This window comes from Ambystoma mexicanum, chromosome 4p, assembly GCF_040938575.1.
Source record: "Ambystoma mexicanum isolate Mex_15411 chromosome 4p, UKY_AmexF1_1, whole genome shotgun sequence".
Taxonomy (NCBI): Eukaryota; Metazoa; Chordata; class Amphibia; order Caudata; family Ambystomatidae; genus Ambystoma; species Ambystoma mexicanum.
In genome coordinates, this window is record NC_090927.1 from 198216973 (window position 1) to 198232300 (window position 15328).

General features: G+C 45.1%; 1 protein-coding gene across 2 annotated transcripts in view; it reads right to left on the bottom strand.

Annotated features, from left to right (window-relative positions):
* Positions 1 to 15328, bottom strand: part of ELP3 (elongator acetyltransferase complex subunit 3) — a 1295792-nt gene that overhangs the window by 947838 nt on the left and 332626 nt on the right. The gene's annotated exons all lie outside the window — the stretch shown is intronic.

The following is a 15328-nucleotide window of genomic DNA, read 5'->3' on the forward strand; positions in this document are numbered from 1 at the left end:
AACCGTATGAATTATTTTCTGATAGACAGTTATCATTCCAAGGTTGACAGTCTGGTACACTCCTAGTGTACTCTCTCACAATATCCATATGAGATAGGAAAAGGGGACACATGGCACCAATTAAGTGTTCCTGTCTGCTTTGCATTAGATCAAAGAACATTTTGGGATATAACAATGATCAAAGATCTCTATATTTGATAAACAAGTCTGTGATAAAGGGTTTTATGTGTGAATCAGTAAATACATAACAGACACAAGGTTTGGTCCTCACATCACTGTTCACAACACTCACTCTAACATTAAAATGTTTGTAACCATGAACCAATCAATCATTCGGACATCGAGTTGTTGGATGCAAGGATAAAATGGCTGCAATATCAGTCACTCAAATGGGGTATAAGTGCTCTTTTGATTCTTGTTTCTGGACATTTTAAGGGGAGGAGGGGCTGGGTCTCAGTCTGAGCATGCCCAGTCCCCAATACAGAAACATCTTTATGGAATTATATCTATAGACCAGAATGGATACCCTACAAGAACCAACCAATAAAGAGGGAACAATGTACAGAAAGGATTGCCCTTCCTACACACGTTAGCCTGACCATTAATAAGCTGATGAAGTGTTTTAAACAAAACCGGCTTCTGATACGTGGTATAGAGCCCAAAGTTACTCAGCCACTACCTCCTCACCATTGCGCAGGCCTCAGGTTATTTCTGCAAAAAAGAGCAGGCCCATGCTTTATCTAACAGAGCTGGCATTATCATCTCTTATTAGTGCTGGCCTGCAGCAAGAGAAAATAATGGTGTGGCAGTGTAGAAAGCGTATTTGGCCTAGTGGAAGTACAATTCGAGGCAGCTTCCTTCTTTCATTGCTTTATGTGTTTAAGTGTGGGCACAATATGCACACTCATTAGAGCTACATACAGAAATAATTCCAGTGTACTCTTGTTGCTGACCTTTAACCTGCCCCACATGTATATAATCGCACCCCTTTTATCTGGTGATCAAGCTCCACTCGCTTCTTTCCAAGTCAGCTTGGTTTATCGAATAAAGATTGGTCTGCTTTTTGTCCGTTCAGTATTCAAAATTACTTTTCCTTTTCACTTCTGCTCTACATGTGTTGTTTCCAAGGGTAAGCCACCCGGTCTGGGCAAGCGAGCGGTTACAGATTGCTCCGGTGTCACAATATTTTAGTGAACTCACTGGGTCTGGTGTGAGCGTCCTTTTGTCTCGCTGCCTCCAGGTCCTCTGCTTCAGCTGCTTCTCGCGGCCCGGCAACCTGCTTCCTTCAGTCTCCTGCGGCCCGCATCACTCCAACAAGGAGCTCTCTCTCTGCACCAAAGGCTCTCCGGTGCTCGCCTGCCACCAGAGACAGCCTTACTTCGGGGAAAGCTTTTTAAATGTACACTTCCCGCTGCGCCACCTCTGCAAATAAGGCTTCTAGAGATAAAGACCTGCTCAGGACCGGCAACTGCTCGACACTCTACAGTGGTCCCGGCATCTTCTTTCTCCTCCAGATTCTGCTGCAATGTGGAGAGTTCACAACTCTGCCACCTCCTACTACTGTTCTGCCCCTTCTCCTACTAATGGCCAGCACCTAAGGGGGGGCCTTTTAAGCCTCCCAGTCTCCCTCAGGTGTGGGTCACTCCACTAATAAGCTACACTTTGAAGTTTCGTGTCTCTTCAGCATTCTTCTTCGTCCCAGTACTTTGGGGATTATGGGGGAGTCCATAATGTAAGAATCAGCTTTCCTAACTTTTTCTATTTTACAATAAGCCAAAAGAAGGGTGGGGTCTTGGGGAAGGTTGAAAAATGGTGTTTCCAATTCCTCCTGACCTGCTTCCCCCATCATGTGATCCTCCCGGAGAACACCACACCCAGGGTCAGGATCAGAAAGCGTCTGCCTTTCCCTGGCCACATGAGAAGGGTCTCAGGACAGGTTTTCTGGGGGAATCATATCAGATTCATCACACTCCCCGAGCATCAGATAAAGTGTCTTAATGTTATGTGGGCTTGTTGAGAAGTATCAGTCTAGTGGACGCTCCCGCGCGGTGCAGTTAACCTCGCCGAGCACTAATGATTAACTTCTGCGAAACCTAGTGGTCTGCCCCAATTTCACTGAAATCACAGAGAAGCTGCAGCGTGTGCACCAAGTCTACAATTTATGGTATTTTGAGAACTCCGCTATGAACTAGCTTTGGAACGCTGTTTGTCTGTTTCACATTTGGCTTTATGTAGTTGCGCACGTTACAATTGTAATTGCATTCCCAATAGGATGCTGTATGTCTGCACTTTCATGTTGCTATGCCTCATTTCTATTATGGAACACGCTATGCCTGCAATTCATCATGCTCTATGTTGTTGTGCACCTGTTGTAGGTCATATGTATTCATGTTTTGTTTTCTGTGCATTTATCTCTTACATCCATCACTAATGTATGTGACATTCATGGCTTATATGTAAGAAACAGGGAGGAGTGTGTACGAGGTCAGAGGACAGGTCACAGATAAGACCAGGAGTCAGTACCCAATTTTGGGTATCATTCAATGTTCGTTTTCCCACTCCCCCCTACCTATCCATTCACGTAACCCTAACCGTCCTCCCAAAACCCCCATACCTATCCACAACCTCTCCCTAACCCTCTGCCCCAATTGGCTGCCTCCTGGTTAACCTTTATCTGGAATTCAAGAACCTGTAGCAACCAAGGTGGGAGGGTCATACTCCACTCGGCTTCCGTGGTTAAGGAGAGGGTGTTGTGAAGAATCCTATGGATCCCTCACTGAAACCATGCATAAAGTTTCTTCCCAGGTGCCCATCGAAAGGTAGACGCTTCCTGATCCTGACCTTGGGGCTGGTGTACTGCGGGAAGATCACCTGGGAGGAGACAGGGCACAGGGTGGCGAGTAGATTCAGCGGGAAAAGACACAGTATTTGTCCTCTGAAAGAAAGTGCCTTGCTGGATTGCCAAAACAGGTAATCATTGTTGCATTATAATGTCCCTGACCCACATATAAGATAATAGACCCATGGTACAAGTTATGGTAAATCTGAACAAGGCTTATTGACAGATCTTTCAAGGTATCTCAAGACAAACACCCTCCTTACTGCCTAAGGTATAATATAAAAGGATCCAGAGAAAATGCCTTAAATCCAACTGACTCCTCTGTAATAGTCAATTCTAACAGTCCGTCTTTTTATGAGTTTAAGGGAAATAAAGCTACCCTTAAAAATAGCTAAATTGTTGAAAGAACACATTATACTGAAGGGGACTACAAGCCCCATGATCCCAGAAGTACTGGGACAAGGAAGAGGGCTGAAGAGGCATGCTGTAGCAGTAGTTAACAGCCCAAACTTGAGGGAACCTGGGGGGCATAAATGGTCCCTTCATGTGCAGGCAATTAGGAGTGGAAGGAGCTGGAAATGTGATTGTAATGCAAGCTGTAGCATAAGAAAGAATGCATGAGGCTGGCAAACCAAACAGAAGTGGAGAACAAGAAGAGGGTCCTGTTTCCATAACCCTGAGGTGCAGAGGATGTGCAGCAAAGACATGCAGGAGAGTTCTATTTCTTCAAGTGAGCCGGATTGCTGTGGTTGCCGAGCTGTGGAAGTGCAGGAGACCGAGGCAAGAAGCAATTGTCAAGCCATGGGTCCAGGGAGCCAGAGGGGCTTCCTAAACGTGTGGCCGGACTGGAGATGCCTTTACTGGAGAAGGGCGTGTGTCCCCAGCGAGCCAGAAGTCGGTAAAGCAGTGCGACCCACAGAGCAAGTATCTAAGAAGCTGCTGAGTAAAGCACAGCGTTCTAACACATTGTGTGAGCATTGCCGGCAACAGTATACATCTCCCTGTTTACTTCCGTAAAACTTAAAGCGAGTAGAAGTTGTTTGTTGCATCAAAAACTACCTGAACAATGGAAATGTAGCACTTGCGTATAAGGTGAAAGGTATTATACTCACGTGAGAAGCTAACATGTCTTAAAGCCATTGTTCAATCATTTTAAGACTGTTACTGCTCAAAGGAGTGGTTGCATGTCCCTAAATAAGGAGAGGGAATGCTGCTAAGACCACTGCCGAATACCTAATCTTGACATAGTTACAATCTTGACCTTACGAAAACTACATTAAAGAATGGATGCGTTATCCTAATTGTGATTCCCAAAGGAGGACCAAACTTGAACCTTCATTTTCACACTGGAATACAATTATATACCAATCTTTAAACCTTGAAAACTATATCAGAAGAGGTTGCGTACGCCTAATTGTGGTTTCTAAAGAAAGACTGAATTCTATTCTTTATCCTAACATGACATACATTTTATACATAGGAAGTTAAAGTGTTTAACTATTGAAGAAGAGAACAAGCATTGCCACAGCCAAGAGTTTCCCCCATATTAACACTGAAACCAACCATTCTCAGAGTTAAGAAGCAATCTAACTGGACTGTCAAGTTGATAACAGTTAATTGGCCTAAGATATAAGTGTGCAAACATTACCTGAAGCTAAGGGAGTGGCACCGAGGCTTCTGGGTAATGAATTGGGCTGGTAACTGGCTGGTAACTGGCGGAACGGTGCAGGTAAAGCTGGGGAAGGGGAAACTGGCTGCTTGTAAAGATTATTTTGAAGTTGCCACAACCAGTAGTTCCAAAGACTGGGGAAAGACAGAGAGAAGTGATTCTTAAAGGCAAACCCTGGTTGTTATTGTGGCAGACAGACAAGAGAGGCAAAGAGGCTGCCCCATAATGAAGAAAGTTATTTAGAGGAAGAGTACATTGCCTACTTGAAGTTGTTAAAATACTTTAAAGTGTGTCTTATTGAAGCCTGTTTAAATTTTCAAAGTATTGAATCTGTGGTAGAAGTCCAATGTACTGAGGCTGTGGTGGTATATCTGATTGCCAGTGGATGCAACATTGTAGTAGCCCAAACAAAGGGGAGTACTGTGAGACAAAGATGACCTTTCTCATAGTGAATGAAGTAGAAGTGATGTCAAAGTTGAAGCATCAAGCATTAAGAAGTCATCTTGATAAAAATACCATTATGATGCATAACGCTGTTAACCAAGAACTGTGTATCATTAGTAGTTGTCGATATTACATTTCTTTTGAACTGTGGCAAGCTGTGGCCAGAATTACCATTTGTGCTATTTGGAGGAAGTGGAAAGTGGATATTTCACCAAGGAGAAGAGATTTGCTATCATTGGACCTTTGGTTAACACACTTTGGCACTGACTTTGAAATATCAAGAACTGATTTGAAACATTTCTTTCTTTGGTTTAACCACAACAGACCTGACCCTGAATCCTGGAGAAGGAGAATCACCCAGGACATTAGAAGGTTGTTCAGAGACTGTGAATGTACTTCATCTGAGGTTGTATTTTCTTTGTGTATTTCTGGCTTAGTTTGAGGGCCAGTTATCCTGTGTGAAGAGTGTTACCCCTTAGCTTTGGTTAGGCAGGCAGATCCTCAGCAGAGAAGGGATAGTGAGGCATGTTTTAGCACTTTTTCTTTAAGAATAAAATGGCTTATGTTAACAAATCATCGACCAGTTCTCTGCCTCACATTACTGACCCCTCACAGTGTGCACACCAACTCTGAGTCTTGGCAAAGCCGCAGAGCCGCTGCACACGACGAGAAGCCCCCAAGAGCTGGAAAAAGCCCCTGCTACAGCGCAGACACTTAAGAGAGATCAGAACATACACAGACCAAGTCAAAAGGCATGCAGGTTACTGAAGGGACAAAGTAGAGCTAAAAAGAATGTGGCAAGAAGAAAGGCTTGGGGAAAGCCAAGAAAGAATTATCTGGGACCCGGAAAGCAGTAGAAGCTACAAATCAGAGTGAAGTGATAGCTAGTACATGGCAGAATAGTGAACCAGGTCTATCGTGCGAACAGCAGGGGAAGCAAAGAAACCAACACGAATACTTAGCAGGATAGTGAACCAGGTATTTCCAGAAGCAAATAAAGCACCATCCCTCTTCTTCATCGCAGTACCTGGGTGAAGGAGCGAACCAGGTCTGCCATTCGGGGTCTGAGACCCAAACCTGAGAAGAAAGCCACGGGGAAGTGGGTCCTTTCTTCCTGGAATTGAGAAGCATATAAACCAGGGGAAAGGCAGTAATTTCCTCCTGGCCCTGAGAATCAAAGAAACCAGGGAAAGGGAATCATTGCCGCCTGGTGTTGTTGGACACTGAGAATTGAGAAGCATATAAACCAGGGGAAAGGTAGTCATTTCCTCCTGGCCCTGAGAAGCAGAGGAATGAGGGGAAGGGCGTCATTCCTGCCTGGTGTTGTTAGAAATTAAGAAAGGAAGCCAGGTGAACTGCCGATAGAGAGATTCCTTCTTGAATTGCCCAGAAGCAGAGCTGCATTGCTTCTTTGCACAGTGGTAGTGACGCTACGTCTCCTCTCTTCTTGAGGTTGCACATGGCCACTGTGTTGTCCATCATTATCAGGACATTCTTTCAACGTACAGATGGCAGAAAGGCCTTCAGCGCTAGTATGATTGCCCTCAGCTTCAATAGGTTGATGTGTAGTTTGGACTCCGATGGAGACCGACGACTGCTGATTGTCAGCTCATTGGCGTGGGCAACCCACCCCGTGAGTGAGGCATACGTCACTACAGTTATCTCTGGCCCGGGCTGCCAAAAAGACTCTCCCTTGAGTATGTCGTCCTTGCACGCTGTAAGGAACTCGTGGTGGCAACAGTAAAGACAGACACAAGTGATCACAATTCAAGGGTGTTTATTAAACCGTATAATGGGTGAGAACGCCTAATCTAAACCTAAATCTAAGATGGGAGCAAGCTGCGAACATCAAATGATAATAATAAGGTAGTCCTAGTGGCATCTTGTCAAATAAAAAAGGCCTATACCATAAACTAAAAGATTGGCAATCCATACAACTAAATTACAAACTAGTGTGGGATAATGTTCACAAAAAAAGAAAGTTCAAGTGTTCGCCAAATGATAAGTCAGGATGGTAGGGCGGGGCTCTCCCTTGCCCACGTTTTTAGCACGGGACAAGGCAGGACCTTTGAGCACAGCACACTCCTGGGCCTCGCCAGCACAAGGTTACAGTTCCTTTCAATGATGCCAAGACCTTCTGGGGCCAAGTCTCTTTCCTGCAAAGTCTCTGACCTTAAAAGGCCGGCTAAACCAAACCAATAAACAAACAAAAGTTAATTTAGTAATCTTTCACGTTGGGCGATTGCTCTTCGCCCCTTTGAAACCCCTCAGCCGGGCTCTGATCCCTTTTGCAATGTTGGCCTCCCTCAAATCGGGCTCACTATGGCCTTTCACTCAAAAACATATCATTCAGAAGTCTCAATGTCTTTTTAAACAGCTATCCATTGTGGACATCCCTCAGCCGAATTCACACTTGTCTTCACAATGTTCACGGGTACATCATTGTTTCCCCGCGATTCGCAGGCATCCCTCCGTCGGGTTCACGTTTGCCAGTTCCACAGTTCATTCAGTTTGGCATACTTCTGTCGGGTTCACGTTTGATGTCTAATGGCGGCACTAAGAGATTTCGCTGCAGCTCTCGAGGTCAGCAGCTTTTCTAAACCTTCATCAGCTTTGCTGCCAAACAGCCTCAGACCGTCAAAGGGCAAATTGAGGAGTCTAGACTGCACATCTGGTGCAAATCCGGACTTCGTCAACCACGCAAATCTGCGGAACACAGCGCTAGTTGCCATGGATCTTCTGATGCTGTCTGCAGTATCCAGTCCTGACTGGAGGCTTTTAACACACTGCCTACTTACCATTCTTGATGATAGCCAGGAAACCGACTCTTTATTCACCTTCTGGGATGTGGTTAGCCGCCATAGCTACGCAGTCCCACAGGGTAAATGTAAACTTTGACAAGGCACAGGTTTTGTCAGTTGATTTTAAAGCCATACTACCAGCATTCAATATTTTTTGCCAGGCATCCACTCGCTTATCATCCCTATCAGGAGGAATAGAGGGGAATGCTGATTGCTTGGAAGATGTAGCAGCTTGAAACACCAAACTTTCTGGTGTTGGGTGTTTTGTTAAGTACTCTGGGTCACTGCTGGATGGCCTACATTTCTTTGCAAAATGTTTATTTACTGCAGCCAGAGTCTCTGGCGTCTCCCAATTTGTTGAGACCCTTTTTTGTAGAGCAATGTGAAAAGCTAAAATTGGATCTCTTTGGGGACCCTGATCCAAAATATCGTTCAGGTCCTCCTGTTTGAAAGAAGGTCTAGGCCTGCTCCAACCTAAAAATACTACCACCTTGCTCATTAGCTGCCTCTATGAGGAGTCAGCATGGTCAGTAGGATGCGGCTTACAAAATTCCAGTTCTGGAGACCTTGACTCTTCTGAAATCAACGCCTCTGGCACATTAGGGGTGCCATATTGTAATCCAAATTGTGGTGTGTTATCATCTGATGGCTCATTATCTTCATAGATTGAGGTTAAAGACTTGAAAGTCTTTCTTTGATATGGGTTTGAAAACCTTTTCCTGAGTTACTATTTGCTTTGACAACTTCAAAGAATTCATCGACGACTTCGAAGTTGGAGTCGATTTTGTCGGATTCGACTTTGACGCTGGTGTCAATAGTTCTGGCGCCAATGGGCTTAGCGAGGGCGTTGGAGTTGTCGACTTTTTATTCTTTTTTCTAAGGAACGTTGATGTACTGGATTCCCGCCTTGTAAAAGCCCTCGACGATTTCTCGTCAGATCGAGATTTTTCTTGATGCAGTTCCGGCTTATGACTCGGATTCGAAGATGTTAATGATTTAGTCTTCGACTTCCCTTTGCAGTCTTGATGCAGATTGACAGGGGCATGGGTTTCTGCTTGTCCTACGAGGGGGTCAGGGCTGCATTCTCGAAGATTTTAAGCATTTCTTTACAAACACGCATCCCATTTAGCTGGGGAGTCCGACTTGGTTGGACATTTGATTACCTCGACCGAGGAATCACTAGAGGTCGAAGGTGACCTGTGGCGCTGTTTCTTGGCCTTCTTCGAAGACGAAGAATGGCGCGATTGACTTCTCGATCGAGATCTTTTAGATCTTTCTGATCGAGGAGAATCTCTTGACTCATCAGATTTTCTTTTTGAGCTCTTCGAAAGAGACTTCGAAGGCAACCTCCGCACCGCCAATTTACCTTTACGCTCCCTCAGAGCCTTTTCGGTCAGACTGACAGGAGTTACAGTCGGAGGTTCAGTGACCGATACAAGTCACCAGACATATGCGGTGGGGGTCGGTGATCGACATCGTGATCCACAGTCTTGGCATTTCTTGAAGCCTGTCTTAGGCGTTGATGGAGCCGACGAAGGGAAAACATTTACGTTGATCGAAAATAGCTGACGAAGTACAGTGAAGAGCCGAAGCACGCCATCATTCTTCGAAGCGTTAGCTTGGAAAACGGAACTGAAGCCAAAGGGCACTGCATCCGCTATTTATACTGATTATGACATCAACAGTCGAATGGAGGCCCCCGAGTGACATCGACTCGACGAGACGGCACATAGCACCCCATTCGAAAAATAATTCCGAAGCAGCTGAAACTGGAAGGATAATTATCATAAGATGAGGAATACGTGGGAGGACACAATCCTTTCGAAAGAGAGATGCTGAAATTGGAGACAGGAGGCATTTGACTCAAACATGAGAAATGAGTTTTCAAAACCACATCTGTCTACTTGGAAATGGCATTACTTAGGAGGGTATAAACCTAAAAAATGAATCTGCTAAAAACCTTGAAGGAAGACCCTGCACCCAGAAATAAAGACAAAGTAAGATCTTCTTACATAGTGCCCAGGTTTACATAAATGATACGGCAGACGAGGATGCTACTAAGGAAAGGTTCGGAAAAAGTCTGGGCAGACAGACAACAGTAAACGGCTGATCATAGATGCTCCTGGTTTACAACTTTTAAATCATGAATGGGACACTTACCTTACAGCAGATGCCAGTGCATATGGGGTGCTACCCTGACAAATAAAAACAAAAAATAGGACAACTGAGAGAACATAGTAGCATTTGCTTCCAAGGCCTTGTCCACAGCGTAGCAAAGGTACTCCAACATCAAGAACAAAATGCTTGCATGTACATGGTAACAGAATACCTTTGCACATACGTATGGAGCACAAAGTTCTTTCTGGTGACTGACCATAAACCCCTGATACACTTGTTGATTGCAAGGGGGGGGTGGCCATGTCCATAATGGCCAGATTATCAGCAAAGCTTGAAGAATAAACCTAAACAATGTTTCACATTCCCAGATGGAAGAATGCACAAGCGGGCTGTATGTCTCAATTAATGGACAGAACAATCACATTTCTAAAGGAGGAGTGCACAGAAGCTTTGATTGAAGATATACATTGCCACGGACAGCACAGAGGTCGTGCTAAATGCCACGCAGGAACACACCATTTCTCCCTCCAAATCCTCCCACCTACATTCTGAGGGTGATAGTAGGGAGATGATGTAGCAGCAGCCAAGACAATACATGTAAAACATGTGCAGATGAAGCGCTGCAGGGAAACCATGCGCAGAGCACCTATGGCCCGAATGCGAGCTTGCTCATCCTCGGCAACACTTTCTGTAATGTGACAATCTGATAAGGACGCATAATATTTCAGACTGTTCTTGCCAACTTGTGATCTTTCAGTGTTATATTTCTTTACAACATATTCTTCACATTCAAACTTCCTTGTTTTTATGAATAAGCTAAAACGTAGTAATTAATGCGGCCTGTTTTCTACACCAACGACATCTCCAGGGTGCGGTTAATTAACGCCACTTTAGGCTGGTGCGGAAAGAGTGCTCTAAGCTTCAGAACAAAGTCCTTGCCAGCCCCTTACACGTTAGGCTGTTGGCAAGGCTTTTGCTGTGCCCTAAATCAGGGCTTATTACAGCCAGTCTCGGGTTTCATCAAAATCCTTTGCTTCATGGAAAAGCGTCTTTTAACTGAGACACGGCACTTTTCCATTTTAACATGCATCTCTGTTATCAGGCCCTCAGATTCTCACACACAGTTCAAGGGCTTTTATAGATTTTTTTGTGGGGCCTATAGCTGTCTTTCTCCCTCTCATCTTCCTTGGGGTTCCCACTCTAACCCAGGCGTCCATAACTCTGTTAGTTCTATTGAACGGTAACCCCTACGGGTCTAAGTTCTTGTTTTATGCTAGCAATGGTTTCCCTAAATGCAGGCCCCCTGACTTCTTCATGGACTTCCTAACTTTCCCTACACTTTCCACAGGCTTGTTTTCTAAAGGAAGTGGGAAAGAAAACCTGCAATTGCTCTGTAGGAATCTTCTATTCCACTCATACTCACTCTGAACTTTCCACTTTTCCTCTACCTGCTCTTTCTCCCATTTCTCCTCCCCACCGGTTTACTTCCCCTCCGATGTCTCACTCCTATTTCCTGCCTCTGCCCTTTTTACATTAACTCTCTTCTTCGCTCATGTCCTCCCACACTACTAGTCCTACCACGCTACTACTATTCTCCTCCCAACCACTACTGCTCCTACCCTCCCACCACCACTACTCCCCCTCCCACCACCACTACTCCCCGCCCACCACCACTACTCCCCGCCCACCACCACTACTCCCCTCCCACCACCACCACCACCACTACTCCTCCTCCTCCTCCTCCTCTCCCACCACCACTACTCCTCTCGCACCACCACCACTCTCTCACCGCTTCTACTCAAGCACCCTCATTCACCCAGTACCAGCCTTCGGAGTCACTCCTTACTCTATCCTCACATCACACTTGTCTCGCACTCTCACACTCACATTGCAAAACCACTAACACTCCTAAACCAATACCTCACCTTTTGATACAATCTCTTCCATGATCTAGCACTCCCTCCTTCCTCCTGCTGACCTTTTGGTCATCCTCCACATCCACTACTGACATCACCCGGTACACCCATAACTTCACATTTCCTTTCCCCCTTTATGTACGCCTCCCCTCTCAGCGATGGGTTATTTTCCCCTAGCCAATTTAATTTGTTGCCCCGCCCCGGAACATGTGTACATGTGTACACAGGGGAAATCTTGAAGCCCTGCATACTGGTTCTACGGGCTCTCGCTGTGTAATAGCAGGGTATTAAGTCACTGGTATCTGTTCATGTTATGGGGGAACATGTCCCCAATGTTACTTTACTTTAACTTTAAATACGTGTATAGAGCAGACCTTGGACACGTGGGCGTTACGGCACTGACAAACATAGAAGCACAAGAAGCAGGGCGATCAAGAACCAAAGGGAAACTCATGAGGGGACATCAGTAGGAGAGGATCAAGCAAGCAACCACGTTTTTAACTTTCTCTTAAAAGGTTCAAGCTTATTCTGGGATCTAAGATCGCCAGGGAGGTCGTTCCAGGCTCTGGGAGCAGCAATGGAGAATGCTCGCTTTCTGCTTTTCTGGATCTAGGGATCGTTAGAAGTTTCTGATCATTAGATCTAAGGCATCTACTAGAAGCCTTTTCCGCGATGAGATCCTGCAGGTAATTAGGCATGATGCAGAGAGCGCATTTAAACGCGATCACTAGGAGGCGAAAACGTACAATGCATTGGCCTGTATGATTAGGGGTCTGAGATGGGCTAAAAGCTTAATGTAGTACACGGCCGCCCAGAGCAAGCTCCCTAAGTGTGCTCTAATTGAGAGCTGCTGGTCAAAAATGAAACCTAGTTTTCACTTTCTTGAAGGGGATCATCTTGACTTCACCCAGTTGGAAGACGTCATATGTAGAACCCAGTTTAGATAACATGGGCTGCGTGATGATAATCAATAACTCTGTCTTAGACCTATTCAAGGCCAGGTTATTCCATAGCATCCAATTCTCAATAGAGACATAGATTCTATTCAGTTCCTCTTCGTCAAGAGCATGAGTGCCAACCAGGGGGATGACACACTGCGTATCGTCTGCGCAGTTTGGGAACATAATCCCTTCCTGATCCAGCAAGGCAAAGAAGGGGGATCATGTTGATTATAAGTTTCTGTTTGTGTCACTGGTGGTTTATCGGGGCAATGCCAGAGACTCAGCCAGTGTGTCTAACTGGGACAAGGCTGTCTCTGTGATTATTATGTATGCTTGCAGCTTCTCTTTGAGGCTCTCTCTTTCTTGTTCTCCTAATGGCTTTGAGCTGGTTCAGGTTGGCATGCGAGTCACCCAGAAGAACTCCAGGTTCTCTTTGGAGGTTGGTGATGTCACTGCTGCTCAGTCAGTCTGAAAGTCCGGCATCACGGTGGCTCTACAGTAAGAAGCGAAGTACGGGCAAGCATTTTATTTACAAGGCATGGTTCTGCATGCATACATATGGGCATAAGGAAAAATTGGGATCCGTTTTATCTCAGTCGTTTTCAATCATAATGTTGGCTTTGCATCTACCTCATCACGTTCTTCAACCGGGAAGAGAGGCCGACCCCTCTTCTTGACAAGGCAAAGTATTTGGCATTGTCATAATGCAATGAAGACAACCATGGCCTGAGTAAGAAACATTGGTTGGAACAAATGAACAAACTGACAAATGGACATCGAGCCAGTGATCCAAAGCATGGAAACCTGGATCAAGACAGGATGACCTGATGAAAGGTCAGTCAGAATGATGCTGCAATCCTATTGGAAGAGCTCAGAAGAGCTGTATTCTTCAAAGAGGAATACTTTTAAATGATGACAAGGCCAGAACACCCGAAGGTACTAGGAGAGATATAATGTGAAGAACATTTTGGCTGTTCCATGACAAAACGCAAGATAAGAAGTGTGTGGGTCGGCCAGCATGGACACTGAAATCACATCACACAATTGGAGATGCTGAAACTCAGACAAGCACCTGCAAACCAAGGAAGTGCCATTGTGCACAACAGAGATATCACCTGCACCTTGGAACTAAATACCTTTGGACTTCGTAGGCCCCCTAAATTGCATGGGTTTTGAAAAGTGGTGTACTAGCTCTCTAAAAGGACGGTTTTGACATGTGTGCATACCACCACAACATCCACAATGGTGTACATGGAATTTTAATCTGAAGCTACTTCGAAATGTCCCTTTTAAAATTAAAATGGGTCTAGATATGCATTGCTTATAATACAAAAGCTGCTCAGTAATAAACCTTTTTCCCGTGGTGAAACATGGCTTTTTGTTTGTAGTCATAATAAACGAAAATCAAGTCCCTCCACACAGAAACAAAGGGAAAGGGAGAGTTCAAACGTCTTCTGTTGGGGGTGTTGCCGGGCCAGTAGAGAAAATAGTAAGCAGACCTCAACAAATTGCTTGACCCGAGTCTTGCAAAAACTGGGAGGTATGGCATGTGCTGAGGGACTATAGATAGGCGTGCATGGTGATGCGAGCGGCGCGGGAGTATAGTTTTTCAGTTTTCAAGGAATTAACATTACACAGCACAAAGAAAATATAGATTGTGAAGCCGTTTTCCATTTCCTCCTCGGACGGTGGGGGGCCGGGTTTGTAAATGGCAGGAAGAAGTCAAACATTTAGGGGCCAAATCGCAAAATTGTTGTAATTGAAAGCGGTGACGACATTTGGGACATGGGTTAGTGCAGACATCTTTCTGGATTTTTCTACATCTTGTGTGAGGACTTTCCCTATTAAATGGCACATTTCTCAGAATGAAAATCTGTCACGCGCAACAAAGTATGTCTTTTGATTAGAAAGCCTATACTTGCTTTGATATGCCTCCATTGTTTTGGGAAGAATGGAATGAATAACTTTCAGAAGCTGCCAGACATATCTTGCTATGTTCTTCTGCAACTATGCTGAGCACCCGTGTATGCAGCTCTCGGTGCCTTCTGCCAGGGTGCCCCAATAGTGACAGCGGTCTTGGTTTCCTTTTCCATCATGTGTTTCATGAGCTTCATCCACTTCCGGCCCAAATACAAAGTTCATAGAAAAAGGCTAATTGAAAAGTGGCTTCATCATTTGATAACCTCAGGTTATCCAGGGGGAAGACATCAGTGGGGGGGCTGCTAGGATCTGGCTGTAAGATCTACAGATCCCAAACAGGGACAGTGCCCTGAATGGCAAAGTATGTCGAATGGATTGTACGCGGTGCTTCCACGCTGGGGTGGGTGGAGAAAACAGGCTAGCTACAGTGAGGCATCACATTCCTAACCATGATCAGTTGACAGCTGATAAGCATGATAGCTGTGCAAGACCGTGGAGACCAAATAATTAGGTGTGTTTCAGTTGTGGTGATGCGGTGCGGGGAGAAGATCAGAGGCGGGGAGGGAAAATGTGTTTCAGAAGAGCTACAAAATAATGTGGTTGTAATGCCGATGGATCTAGGATTTCATTCTATTTGCAGAAAGAGTAGAGTTGGGGGTGAGGCAGCTGATTAGTTAAGG